This window comes from Amblyomma americanum, chromosome 3 (assembly GCF_052857255.1).
Source record: "Amblyomma americanum isolate KBUSLIRL-KWMA chromosome 3, ASM5285725v1, whole genome shotgun sequence".
Taxonomy (NCBI): domain Eukaryota; kingdom Metazoa; phylum Arthropoda; class Arachnida; order Ixodida; family Ixodidae; genus Amblyomma; species Amblyomma americanum.
The window spans coordinates 60857165-60872220 of NC_135499.1; positions in this window are offsets into that span (position 1 = coordinate 60857165).

A 15056-nucleotide genomic window follows, 5' to 3' on the forward strand; every position below is an offset into this window, starting at 1 on the left:
GTCGTCAGCTGGCGCACGCACGTCGCCTCCAGCTACCACCGGCCGCGGCTGGAGGGGAGCAGCCTAGACGCCGAGGTGGTGCGGGCCCGGATGGCCCGGGACCCTGTGTTCGCGGCAAGGGTGCTTCGGATGGAGGTCGCCCCGGAGCCCCGAGCCCTGGTCGCACCACGCGGGCCGGGGACCGCGCCTCCTGCTGCGATGCCAACCCCCAGCAGACGACGACATCGGGGACCTGGTTATGGATTTTGATCTGCTGGGGGACTTGTAAGCGGCTGTGACATTCCGTGTATGATACGAGGATCCACGTTCGACGGCGCGGCGTAGACGGAGACCCGTGACAGCGGCATCATCAATTACCCAGCCATGCTCTTTGAGTGACGACCAGAAAAACCGGACCCGCCGCCGCCCCGGGGAAACAGGCTTTATCCTCCCCAATTTCCGGGCCACTGGGACAACATTCTTTCCCTCCCCCCCCTTTGTCGTGGGCTATCGCCGGGAAGGCACCCACAGCTTCCCAGAAGGGCCGTGACGGACACCTGTCATGGCGGACAGGCAGTACTCGCCAAGAATGTGGAAAGACAGGCGCTAGTGAATTAGCTCCGAAGAGAGAGCCTGTGTATACTCTCACTTGAGAGAGAGTGGTGGCGTTTTTGTTGTTTATTTAGTTTGTATTGTTAACAGACTCTGGGTTCGAGGCTAAGCCCAACCCAAGGGGGTTGTCCCCATCTCGCATGTTATTTTGGATTGGAGAATTGATGCTTTGGGCGGGCCACTGGAAATGACCGCCCTTAGTCCTTTGTTAATCAAGTGCTTAAAAGCACATGTAAACGGATGCAGTCCAGTCTGAGCTGGGGCTCCATGCTTAGCATGTAATGTGATGCTACTTAGGCACTAACCTGCCCGGTCGATGAGTAAAGTAGTGCAATGTTTGTTCTGTTGTAAAATTATGCTCTGCTGTCATCATCTACAAGCTCGCCTCCTGTTCATCTTCCAAGCCGAACGACACTAGAGGAAGGGTTTGTGATCCATCCTCGAAGAAACGGACGACTATTGAAATTCTACTGCATCCACGCTCAGGACGACATCGTTAGCGAAGAGGGCCTTCAGCGCCGAAGCCCGACGGCGTGCAGCTTCTGCCAGCAACCGCTCGAGCCCAACTCCGGAGCCACTCCATCGCCCCCATGAAGTCGTCGGCACGTAAGCTCGGACGCCCCAGCCTCTGATGTATAACCTTAACCATGTGTAATTATTGAATATACCTGTTTGTTTAAACTGAGCCATACGGTGTCTCTTTGCCTCTCCGTCCCGTGTGGACCAGCGCATTATGGGGGTCATCACACTGGTGTCAGAAGTGGGGTCTCAAAAGCAAATGTCCTCTGAATGCTGTGACATTCATGACTTCAAAATTGTAATCAAAAGGGAATCACGGGACTGATTGTGGGACTTTTACCCCCATTTGAGAGGCTTGAGGCACTGGAGGGCTTGGAAAAAAAAATGACTGTATCTGAGGGAGCTCCCACTCCACAGCCGTCGCTCGGAGCAAGCATGCTGGCATTAGGAAGCGTCATTCCGACGTTTACGGGAGATAAGACAGGGGTTCCAATCTGCGATTTCTTTTCCATGCTAGAAGAGATTGGGAAAATGGGGGGATGGTCCGATGCTCAAATGCTGGGAATGGCGAGGTGTAAGATGGCAGGAGCTGCTCATGATTTTGCATGGCGAGACGAAAAAGTAAAATCCACAAAATCATTTGCGGAATTTAAGAAGCTCGCGTTTGAGCATTTTGACACTGAACCACGTCACGTGCGAGTACAGAGGTTCCGTGACGCCGGACAGATGGTAGGGGAGGACGTGCGAACGTTTGCGTCGCGGCTTCAGCGCTTAGCGCGCGATACGTTAAGCAGGGAGGAGGAAGGAGACCAGCTTAAGAAGAAATACGCGGAGGATATACTTAAAGAGGAAATGACCGCTTTGTTCGTGGCTGGTCTGCAAGACCCCGTGCGCCGGTTCGTGCTCTCGCGCAAGCCGAGCAATTTCGACCAAGCCGTGGAGGCCGCATTGGATGAGGAACAAAATGAGGCGTTAACGACAGCCGCAGCGAGAGTACGCGCCATAGAGAGAGCGGTGCTCAACCCTGAGGTTCCTCTCTTGACAGAGCGGTTAGATCGCTTAGAACAGCTGCTATCTCAGCAGGTAGAATGCCAGGTTGAAGCGCGCGCTCAACAGCGCCCATTCGCTGGAAACCGGAGACCGCCACAAAGCTACAGGCGCGGTATGCGAGATTTTGAAGAAATCGTATGCTTCGCTTGCCAGGGTCGCGGACACATCGCCAGGTTCTGCCAAAACGTGCGCCGTGGGGAGCCACAAAGAGAAGCAGGCGAGACACGCCCTAAGCAAGCCTACAGCGGGGCTCCAGATACCGAGTCAAAAAACTAGTTAGTCCTCCCCAGCCTGAGGAGCGTGGGGAGGGAGCAGTAGATGATGAGGTGGTGGTAGTTTGTGTGGCCGACGAGGCATGCCCTGTTGTGCGTTGCAAGTTAAATGGTTGTTGTATGGAATTGTTGATAGATACGGGGTCAAAGGTGACATTGCTTAAGGAGAGCAGTTTTAACACGCTTCGAAGGAAGGGGGACCGCGAGGTGTTGGAAGCGTCTGGTGGTATGGCAACCAAATTTGTAGGCATAACGGGGGATCCTCTTGGCATAAGTGGACTCTACCGGTTACACTTCTCTCTCGGCGGAATTGCATTGGAGCACCCCTGCTACGTATGCCCGGACACGGTGTCTCTGCCAAACGGAGTGTCAGGTATATTAGGGCAGGATTTTTTGAGAAAAGGGAAGGTAGTAGTCTCATTCTCTGAGGAAGAGGTTAATGCGGGCGGCTCAAAAGTTCCGTTTTTGAACAGGAGAGGGGCTGAGATTCGCATTACCGATATTGACACCCGTCAAACAGTGGGATCATTGGAGAAGGTATATTCGCGGGTTGCCGTCCGGCTGGTCGAGGAGGCGGTCGTCCTTCCTTGGTCGGAGCACATTTTGTACGCGTTTGTGCCTTCAGATGTAGAGAGCGGCGCCGTGGGAGTGCTTGAGCCGGTCGACTCTCTCAGCAATGGCCTGAAGGCAGCCGCGTGCCTCGTGACAGTTAATGACGCCCACAGAGTGCCCCTACGGGTGGTTAACTGTAGCCAGCAGCCACTGAGCCTTCCCAAGAACAAAACATTGGCTTTCTTCACCTCTGCGATAGAGCAACGTGAGCCCACCGATACGGTACTCGCAACTGTAGAGCATGCTAGTCCTTCGGCTGCTCCAAAGGTGTCGTTCGATCTTTCTCACGTAAAATCCAGGGAGAGGGAGGCTCTGGCTGGTTTGCTGAACGACTACTCGGAGGTATTCGCCGCGTCCAACCTGGATTTGGGCTGCTGTGGCGTTATAAAGCACAGGATAGAAACCGGCACTTCATCGCCCGTTTACCAGCGTGCGTACAGGATTCCTTACTCCCAACGTGAGGAGATGGAGCGGCAGGTGCAGGACCTGATTGATCGCGGCATTGTCGAACACTCAAAGTCACCCTGGGGAGCACCAGCACTATTGGTGGAAAAGCCAGATGGCTCGTATCGATTGGTAGTGGACTACCGCAAACTAAATGCCGTAACTCGCATCGATCCATACCCCATCCCCAATATACAGGAGACGCTTTCTCAGCTGGGCTCTGCCAGGTACTTCACGGTAGTGGACATGGCGGCGGGATTCTGGCAGATAGCAATGAATCCGGCAGATGCCGAGAAAACGGCATTCAACACGCCCTCAGGGCACTATGAATGGAAAAGAATGCCGATGGGTCTGGCCAACAGCCCTGCTGTCTGGCAGAGAACCGCTGATGTTATCCTGGCAGGTCTTCTGGGGAGGCTGTGCTTCGTGTATATGGATGACATTATCATATACAGTGGCAGTTTTGATAACCATTTGCGCGATATTGAGCAGGTTTTGGTGCGACTAAGAGCCGCGGGTCTCAAACTGAAGCCCTCTAAGTGCCAAGTCCTCAAAAACGAGGTGAAATACCTCGGGCACGTTGTTTCAGCTGACGGCGTGCGACCGGACCCTGAGAAACTAAGGTGTGTCTCGGATTTTCCATCCCCGACTAGCGTCCGCCAGGTCCGGCAGTTTCTCGGCCTGATCGGTTACTACCGAAGGCACATAGAGGAGTTCGCCAAGCTCGCTAAGCCGCTCACCGCCTTAACAGCCAAAAATGTCGCCTTTCATTGGGACGAAAACGCGGAGAATGCTTTTGGGGCCCTGAAAAGGAAGGTAATGAGTGCACCGCTGTTACGCCACCCGGATTTTAGTTTGCCCTTCGTTATGGCCACAGATGCGTCAAAGTTCGCAGTTGGTGCCGTGCTATCTCAGGTTATCGAGGGCAAAGAACATCCCGTTGCTTTTGCTAGCCGACAGTTGAGCCCCACAGAGCAAAAGTACGGAGCTACGGAAAGGGAGTGCCTCGCCGTTGTCTGGGCAGTAAAGCACTTCAGATGCTACCTTTACGGCCGCAAATTCAAGCTAGTCACAGACTGCCGTCCTCTGAAATGGGTGATGAGTGTCAGGGACCCTAGCTCGCGACTCGCTAGATGGAATCTACACCTGCAGGAATACTGCTTTGAAGTTGAGCACAAGTCAGGAAAGACACATCTGAATGCTGATGCACTCAGCCGCACAGCTGCCGTGGCAGCTATAGAAGAGTTTGTCCCCGTAGTCGACCCCGCCGAATTACGCACAGAGCAGTGCAAAGATCCTGACCTGAAGCGAATAATCGAAAGCTTAGAGGGCGCACCGTCTCATCCCGAACAGCTAGGTTATTTCATTGACAAAGACGGCACCCTGTGTCGGCGCACGAGGCCAACCAGGAAAGGGAGACCAGAGAAAACCGCTTGGGAGAGAGTCGTCATACCTCGGTCGTGGACAGAAAGGGTTCTTCGCGCGTTTCACGATGCGCCATGCGCCGGTCATTTTGGCGTAGCGAAGACACGCAGGCGTGTGGAGCGTTTGTACTTTTGGAGTGGCATGCGACAGGATGTTAGAGACTACTGTGCGAAGTGTCATTCCTGTCTCGAAAGAAAAACACCCAAGGGACGAAGACCAGCTCCAATTCAGCCGTTCCCTGAGGTTTCGGCTCCCTTCGAGCGGACAGGTATGGACATAATGGGCCCATTGCCCACGACCACTTCCGGAAACAAGTACATTTTAGTATTTGTCGATCACCTTTCAAAATACGCGGAAGCGGTAGCACTCCCAGATCAGAAGGCAGACACGGTTGCAAGAGCATTTGTCGAACAGATCGTGCTCCGACATGGACCCCCGAGGCAACTCTTGACAGATCGGGGAACGAACTTCGTGTCGCAGCTAATGAGGAGAGTTTGCGAGCTGCTTAAGATCGCTAAGAAGCAGACAACACCGTACCATCCGGCTTGCAACGGCGCGGTGGAGCGACTGAACCAAACCGTGGCCGGGTTCCTGTCGCATTTTGTTTCGCGCGACCAGCGGGACTGGGACTTGTGGCTCCCGTATGCAATGTTTGCCTACAATTCCGCAGCACACGAGAGCACGGGCGAATCGCCATTCTTTCTTCTCTACGGCCGAGACCCGGACCAGCCTAGTGAAGTGCCAGAGGGCCCCCGTCGTGTCCCATACGCTTCACTGGACGACTATAAGGTGGAGCTAGAATCGCGCTTGCAAGTGGCGAGGGACATCGCAAAGGAGGCCTTAAAGAAAGCGGCGAAGCGCAGGAAGGAGGTGCACGATCTCAGTGCTAGAGACGCGCCGTTTAATGTGGGGGACAGCGTGTACATTGAAAACTGCCAAAGGCAGATTGGGCTAGCTCGTAAGTTCCAGACGAAGTGGAGAGGACCGTGCGAGGTTGTCAAGAAGCTTTCTCCGGTAAACTTCAGAGTCCGAGACGTGAACCGGCGCTTGATAAGGATACACGCAAATCGCCTCAAGTCGGCACCGGTTCAGTATTCACAAAATGAGGAAAGGGAAAGCGCGGATTTTGATGGGGACAGAAGTGAAGCGGAGCGCGCAGATAGTTCGCAAGAAACGCCCTCTCCTGCATCTGTTCGGCAGGCGCCAGAGGTGACGGCCAGAATGCCACCGGATTTACTTCATGCATTGCTAGAAGAAGAAGCGCGCGAGGTTGCCGCGCAGATAACGCCAGGAGAGGCTCCTGCCACGAGCCCTCGCGAGTCCCAAAGCAGACAAAGGGGCACAGACTTACTTAGTATGACTCATGAAGGCCGATATCCGCTGCGAAATCGGAAAGCTAAGTCGGACTAATGGCGTAAACAGAGCGGAGCTTTGAACTGGTTAGAATTGTGTAATGCTACAGCTCATAACATTGCTATGTGCTTATGTGTTAAGTTATCGGAGTTGGTAGTTAAACCTTTCTGTCATTAAGTAACACCTTCACAGGAGAGCATGCGGAGCGCATGCAGAACCTGCCCTACTTCTTATCTTTATCTATATTTTTGTCTGTGCCGTGATCGTGCTAGAAGTGGGAGCTCCTTTGTAACTGTGGTAAATTTATTTCGTCCAGTTTGGACTAGAAAGGAGAGGCTTGGGTGCTGAGTTTCATGTTTATCTGTAAAAGAAGATCAGTGCTGCCCCTGGAGACGCCAGTATTGACAGCGGAGGCATATGGTGTTGTGCAGTGGTGTTGAGTGCAGCGAAAAGTGTTTTGTCGGACGCACTGTGCGAGGCGATTCAGAAAGACAAGGGGAGCTGCGTGGACTCAAATGTTCGGAGAACATTCTTCTGGAGGGTGAGCGAGTGTGACATTCCGTGTATGCTACGAGGATCCACGTTCGACGGCGCGGCGTAGACGGAGACCCGTGACAGCGGCATCATCAATTACCCAGCCATGCTCTTTGAGTGACGACCAGAAAAACCGGACCCGCCGCCGCCCCGGGGAAACAGGCTTTATCCTCCCCAATTTCCGGGCCACTGGGACAACATTCTTTCCCTCCCCCCCCCCTTTGTCGTGGGCTATCGCCGGGAAGGCACCCACAGCTTCCCAGAAGGGCCGTGACGGACACCTGTCATGGCGGACAGGCAGTACTCGCCAAGAATGTGGAAAGACAGGCGCTAGTGAATTAGCTCCGAAGAGAGAGCCTGTGTATACTCTCACTTGAGAGAGAGTGGTGGCGTTTTTGTTGTTTATTTAGTTTGTATTGTTAACAGACTCTGGGTTCGAGGCTAAGCCCAACCCAAGGGGGTTGTCCCCATCTCGCATGTTATTTTGGATTGGAGAATTGATGCTTTGGGCGGGCCACTGGAAATGACCGCCCTTAGTCCTTTGTTAATCAAGTGCTGAAAAGCACATGTAAACGGATGCAGTCCAGTCTGAGCTGGGGCTCCATGCTTAGCATGTAATGTGATGCTACTTAGGCACTAACCTGCCCGGTCGATGAGTAAAGTAGTGCAAAGTTTGTTCTGTTGTAAAATTATGCTCTGCTGTCATCATCTACAAGCTCGCCTCCTGTTCATCTTCCAAGCCGAACGACACTAGAGGAAGGGTTTGTGATCCATCCTCGAAGAAACGGACGACTATTGAAATTCTACTGCATCCACGCTCAGGACGACATCGTTAGCGAAGAGGGCCTTCAGCGCCGAAGCCCGACGGCGTGCAGCTTCTGCCAGCAACCGCTCGAGCCCAACTCCGGAGCCACTCCATCGCCCCCATGAAGTCGTCGGCACGTAAGCTCGGACGCCCCAGCCTCTGATGTATAACCTTAACCATGTGTAATTATTGAATATACCTGTTTGTTTAAACTGAGCCATACGGTGTCTCTTTGCCTCTCCGTCCCGTGTGGACCTGCGCATTATGGGGGTCATCACACGGCCAATAAAGGTAAAGGCTTTAATGAGATCATTGCAGTCTACCGTCCGCTGAACTCAGGGGACGTTCGGTCTTTAGGGAAGAGGAGTGTGGGAGTTTCGGAGTGCCGTACCCTTCCAGGGACGGCGGGGCGCGCCGTGGAGAAGCAGGAAAGCGGAATCTTTCCTCCTTCCTCACGGGCGAGTAGCCAGATGGTCTGCTCGAGAGCGCTGCGCCGCCTTCTTCCTCAAAAACCGGTCGCAAGCGCGCACCGCCAGGCGCCGCCGGAGCGGTCACTGATTGGCCGAATGTAACGACGGGCAAGTGCGCCGAGATTTGGCGGGTACCCGGAGAGGGACTTCAGCGAGCCGCGACAGCGAGAGGGCGTCAGTTAATTACCTCCCTTCTTCCCTCTTTGTTGTCGCCATCTCGCCCCGTCAACCGCACGACCAAGCCAGACGGCGAGGGTCACAGATCAAGATTCAAGCAGCCAGCGACTTGGGAGAACTCAATAAACGTTTGGCCCCGGGCAAAGCGTCCTGATCCATGCTGTGTTTATTTCGCATTTCCGCTGCGCCGCCGTGAAAACGGCCGATACCGGGAGCTTGGAGTTCACGGCTTAGACCTCAAAGGAGGCTCGACGGCCTGGTAAGAACCCCCACAAATGTTATCAGGTATGCCCGGAACCCTATCTTCCACTTCTTCACTTAAGTAGTTCAACCTTCGGAGGAGCGCTCGGCCGGTGGTTGACTGCTGGAGCCTGTACATTTCTGCCCTTATTTGAGCTTCCTTTAGCTCGTCAAACGTATTGTGGACTCCCAACTTGAGGAGCTTCTCGCTTGACGTATTTCTTGGTAGATTTAGGGCCGTCTTGAAAGCCTTCCTGATTAAAGTGTCTGCTTGTTATTTTTCGTGCTGTGTCATCTTGTGGTAGGAGAGTGAGTACGTTATGCGGCTGACCACCAGGCTCTTGACACTTGATCGTGTCACTCTCCTTCATGCCAAATTTTCTATGTGATACTCTGGTGATCATTCTGCTAACCTGTTGCATTGATTGTTGGAGAAGGCTTAGGATGTGGGTGCACTTCCCGCTGCTTTGGATCCACATTCCCAACACTCTGATTATGTTGCTTTCCGGGAGGACCTCCCCATCAATTTTTATGTTGTATATTTCTTTCGATGGTCTCTTGCCCACTCCTAGAATTTCCGACTTCTCGGTGGAGCATGCCAGACCTCTCTCTCTGATGTAGTTCTCCACGCATGTGGCTGCCTGCTGCAGGAGGTCTTGTTTTTGCCCTGGAGAGCCCAGGCTGATCCAGATCGTTATATCGGCGTACATAGCGTGCTGTATCCCCTCTACCGGGCCCAGCTGTCTGCCTAGCCCAATCATGGCTATGTTGAAGAGGACCGGCGAGATCACTGAGCCTTGCGGGGTGCCTTTGTTTGGTGTTTCGAAGACCTTGCTGCGTAGGTCCCCCAGTCCAACCGTAGCTGTGCGGTTTGACAGGAAGGCCCTTACGTAGTCGTGTACTCTTCTTCCGCAGTTGGTGGTGGTAAGCCCTTCCATGATGGCGTCATGGCTGACGTTATCGAACGCGCCCTTGATGCTCAGTGCCATGATGATGTTTTCCCCTGTTTTTGGGGCGGCTTCTGCGACTTCCTCCTTTATCTGTAAGAGGATGTCCTCAGTCGACAGATTTGTTCTGAAGCCGAACATACTGTGCGGGTACAGATCTTCATCTTCCAGGTATTTTTGTATTCTCCTTGTGATGACTCTCTCAAAAAGCTTTCTTAGGCACGACTTGAGCGAGATAGGGCGCAAATTGTTGATCTCCAACTTCTTCCCTGGCTTGGGAATCATCACAACTTCTGCATGCTTCCATTCCCGCGGCAGTGTGCCTTCTGTCCACAGTGTATTGAGGTAGTCTGTGAGTTGCATCACCGCTTCATCACTGAGGTTGCGAATTAGCGAGTTGCTGATCTTATGGAAGGGAGAGAACCCGCTCCCCCTTGATTGGAAAACAGCCCTAGTAACCTTCATCCCCAAGGCGGGAAAGGAAATCAACACAGACAACTTGAGGCCTATCTCGCTCTCCTCGTGTGTGGGCAAGCTGATGGAAACCATGGTACGGGATAGGCTCTTCGAATACTTGGAACAACGAAACACATTTCCAGACACTATGTTCGGCTTTCGCCCACATAAGTCGGCACAGGAAGTACTACTCCAACTCAACAGAGGCATAATACAACCAGTCGAACACGCACATAATGACAAGGTCGTCCTGGCCTTGTACTTGAAAGGAGCCTTCGACAACATCAAACACAGCATCATACTGACACCCCTAAATGAAACCAACTGTGGCCGCAACACTTTCAACTATATCAAAGACTTCCTGATTGATCGAGCCACACTAATCAGAATCCAAGAGGCAGAAATTGGTCCGTATAAAATGGGTACGCGGGGGACACCACAAGGCCCCCTACTCTTTAATTTGACGATGCTCTATCTCACGGACCAGTTGAATGGTATCGAAGGTATACGGCATGCGCTGTATGCCGATGATATCACGATCTGGGCCACAGAGGGAAATTTAGGGCGCATGGAGGAATGCCTGCAAACAGCCACTCACGTAGTGGATCGCTACGCAGGCACTGTGGTCTCCAATGCGCACCCAACAAGTCGGAATTTGTGCATTTATTTTAGGACATCCCCTAAGGACACTACCCAAATACATCTCTCCTTAACAAGTGGCCCCATACACGAGGCCAAAGAGATTGGAATACTCGGGCTCTTCATGCATAACCAAAGAAGAGTAGACACAACATTGCACAAACTCCGCAAAGTTGGAGACCAAGTAGGCCGTATATGGTCCGTCGCGTCCCCAACAAGAACGCCGCCGGCTCCGCGCGCTGCAGCTGCGCCGAGGCGCGGCGAGCCACATGGTATGACGCCACAGCCACACCCGCCCCTTGAAGGATCATTCTTCGGAGCCACATCACCTTGAGGTTTTTAATGGGTGCAACAGAGCTTCCGCTCTAAATGTCCTCTACCACAACCTCGGAATGGTGACACCCTAGACTGGCTGTCCGATGGTAAGTACTTGTGCATGAATCTAGAGATAATGGCGAACCGATGCCAATGAAAGAGACCGTGAGGACACGGCATTCATTATGCCGACAGCCTCTACGTGTTTAAGGCAGTGGTATTTGGGCTTTGCTTTTCCTCATCAACGTTGCAGCGTGTAATGCACACAGGGCTGGCATTCCCCACGTGGATAATCTGCCTGGCATACTTAGCTGTTTTCGTCGTCTTGGCTCCGTGCATTGACTGTCACATCAAAAGCCTTTACTGGAGGATTCAAGTCCTAGGGCCCTGATACCAGGAAAGTGCCACTTCGAAGAGGAGCTGCTATTTATTGGCTAATGAGAAAGCTGTGCGCGGGTTTCTGGGATTGCATGAAAATTTCGCGGTTCGCTGGCCCTTTTACAGAACTGACGAAGTCACAGGTGTCATTTGAGTAGGGATCTCCGCAACTTCAATTATTCTAAGAACTTCGGGGTTGCACAGTTACAATCTGTGCTTGCACAATTTAAGGAAAACGCTGACACAGAAATTCATTCTGACGCAAGGCGCTTTTCTCGTGCCGGAGACAGGAGGCCACGAGCTTGATTGCCATAGCGTATGCCAGACGCTCTTTGTCGAAGACAGAAGCACTCTGTTTAACGACATATTAGTGCTTTGCGGTAGTCTGGGCCACGTCACAATTGCGTCCGTACTTGTCCCGGGTTCCCTCTCGCCATATTGCCAGTCTTCCGATTACCAGGCCGTGCACATCGTTTACAAACACCATTGATGCACACCACTTCATTCTGCGGTCCCAGTCCACACCCGCCTCTAGACCGTCGTCGCCACATTGGAGACAGCACAATCCCCGTGTGCTTCCTTCAATACCTGCCAGCAGGAAGATCGATTTATTGAATATAGAAATAAAACAAATCACTCTTGAATAATTACATGAGCACCATGCAAACCGGGCGCACGTCTACACCGAAAACTCAGTGAACCCAATCAGTTCTTCGGTCTCCGTGGTCATCCCGGCAAGGACTACAGAAATCCGAGTTACGATAGCTCACCAGACTTCTGCGACTGGTGCAGAACTCGGTGCTCTTCGTGTCGCCGTTGAACACAACAATCAGCAGCGCCTTAGCAGTGGTCTATTTATAATAATAATAATATTAATAATAATAATAATTGTTTTTTTTTGGAAGAGGAAATGGCGCAGTATCTCTCTCATATATCGTTGGACACCTGGAACGCGCCGTAAGGGAAGGGATAAAAGAGGGAGTGAAAGAAGAGAGGAAGAAAGAGGTGCCATAGTGGAGGGCTCCGGAATAATTTCGACCACCTCGTGAACTTTAACGTGCACTGACACCGAATAACACACGGGCGCCTTAGCATTTTTTCTCCATAAAAACGCTGTCGCCGCGGTAAGGTAGGACCCGGGAACTCCGGATCAGTAATCGTGCGCCCTAACCACTGAGCCACCACGGCGGGTTGGTCTATTCTCTCCGATTCCAAAGTTTCCCTCCAAGGCTTACAAGCTGCTCATCGCTTTGGGGGCCATGAAGAACTATTCGCGGAAATCCGACAACTAAATCACTCTGCCATCAATAATTAAAGGGCACAACATTACCAGTGGCTACCGGGACGCAACGGCACAGCAGGCGATCACCACGCGGACGAGGTCGCGCGAAATGCTCACCACGACGGCGGTTTTGTGTCGATCCCCATTTCTAGGTCACACGCAGCGGGCAGGCTTTTGCTTCTGTTTCGCACCTCATTTTTGTAACCCCCTCACATAATACTCCAGTTGGAGCCCATGAGGTATTTGAATAAATAAAGGCCGAAAGCACTCTTTGTTCAATGTGGCTTACCAAGTCCAAGACACTACGTTGCGCACGTAAACCTCGGCGGAAACTAGTTACATATGTTGGTAGTGCCTTGCTGTCCTCGAGCCACCACGATAACTTCACTCGCCAGGTTCTCCATCAGCTTAGCCACACAGTATTGGTAGGTAAACTTTAATGATTAAAATCAGAGGAATGTTTCTTGAGGCTTGTGGGGTGGGGTCATCATTCCAGGGCTCCACTGGCTTGAGCGTTTAGACGGACCTGTTTATGAAGGCTGTTTTGTCCTCGATACGATCACTCGTCAACATCGTCTCTCACCGCTCAAATGACGTGTACTGCGTCTGTAAGTGGTTCGGTTTTGCCCCGAATCCCTACAAAATTTGGAAGAGGGTTGGGTGGGCCTGGCACATTGGGCATTTGTCAGGGTACATTGTTGGTGTATGAGCTGAAGTTTGTGGAGATTAGGGAAAGTGTTCGTTTAGAGCTGACGCCAGGAGATAGCGTCCTGGGTGTCTAATTTTCGGCCAAGAGGATGGTGTTTCCGGCGCTGAAGACGTTGGATCTCTAAGCGTTCGTTCTACATGGAGGGAATAGGGACGAATAGAATGCGCTAGGATGGCCCCGCTGGGTTGATTGCTGCTCGAGCTAAAGCGTGCACCCTTTAATTTCCCTCTAGTTCTTCGTGCCCAGGGGTCCACGTAATCTGAGGGGGGGGGGGGTATTGAGGGGTTGGGCACCCATGCGTCGAGCGACGTGTCTTGGGACGTGTCCTCGCAGAAGTTTCGGGAGGCTTGCTGTGAATACGCGATCACATAAGCGCTGCGCCCTTGCGCGTCGCAGTGCTGTATGGCAAGTGCAACAGTGGCGGTTTCCGCCGTCGCTGGACAGTCGGCTATAACGGAGGCAGCAAGCGTCGAGGAGAATTTGGAATTTATCGCCACAACCGCGTATTTATTGTGTTCCGGGTATACCGCGGCGTCCACATACACTGCGCTGGCTGAGATGACAGGTCACTTGCGTAGGTAGGAAATTCTTGCTTTGCTCCTGCCGGTGTTGTCTCTCATCATATGCTACGGTATCGAAGCCAGTTTGATTTTATTTCTATGTAGTTTCTCTAAGGAGGATTAAGAATCCAGGGCTCGTATATTCGCTGCCGTGCCTACACGCCTGAGGAAGGCGTGGCCGGCTTGTGTTTGTTGGAGTCGGACTATTTGTGATGTGAGGTCTGCTTCCTGGAGTTAGGAATATTGCTGAAAAGGCCAAGAGCGTGAAGGTTTTCTGTTGAGGCGCTGGGCGGAAGATTAAGCGCCGTTTTGTATGCCCCTGTCATGATCGTGTGGGCCATGATGGTGTCAATCTGTTGCTTTTCCTGTTTCGTGGTCTTGTGAAAAGGGATTCGGTACGTTATTCTACTCAGGACTAGCGCTTGGAATAATCGAATCGTGTCCCCTTCTCGCATGCCTTGGCGATGTCGAAGGAGGAGGAGAACTTTAATGGAATAGGGGAGGTCTGTGTGGTTGTCGGCCTGTTGGCGATGTCGGGTGATACCACTAATAAGGCGGCTTATTTGAGTAGTGGTGGTTTTAAGCGTTCGAAAGGTGTTGGGTAGCCTTGAGATTGCTCAAGATCAAGTCCAAGTATCCGGAGAAGCTCCACGCATTTTATGAGCTGCCTTTCTATCGTAAAGTAGATCGGCCCCGTTATCAACATCGTGGATTATGAACCCGTATTACTTCGTACTTCTCTAGGGAGCAGTGAAGGCCGCTTTTAGAGGTGAAATCTTCCGCTAATTGTGCTGCTTCCAGTAGCGCTTGCTTCTTTGTGGCCTAAGGAGCCCTTGGCGGTCTATATCGTTATATCATCAGCATATAACGCACATCCGGTATTGGGGTGTGTTTGGAGTTGCTGAACGAGCTTGAGTACCGCGATGTTCAATAGCACGGGTAATATGATAGAGCCGTGCGGCGTGCCTTTGTGTGGCATTTCTCGAGCCTTGGAGCGTGTTTCGCCTACGCCTATCGTCGCTGTGCGTCCCGTGAGGAATGCGCGTACGTAGGAAAAGACCTTTCCGCCATGGTTAAGGTCGATGATGCCTTGAAGGATTGCTTCGCGCGAGATGTTATCAAAGGCACCCTTAGATCGACGGCCAAAATCAGGTGTTCATGACCTTTGGGGATATTTGTGAGAAACACTTTTTTTATTAGGAGGAAAGCGTCTTGAGCCGAGAGGGCCGGCCGAAATTCAATCATGGTAGGGAGAAAGAGGTCGCTCAATGTAAGTTT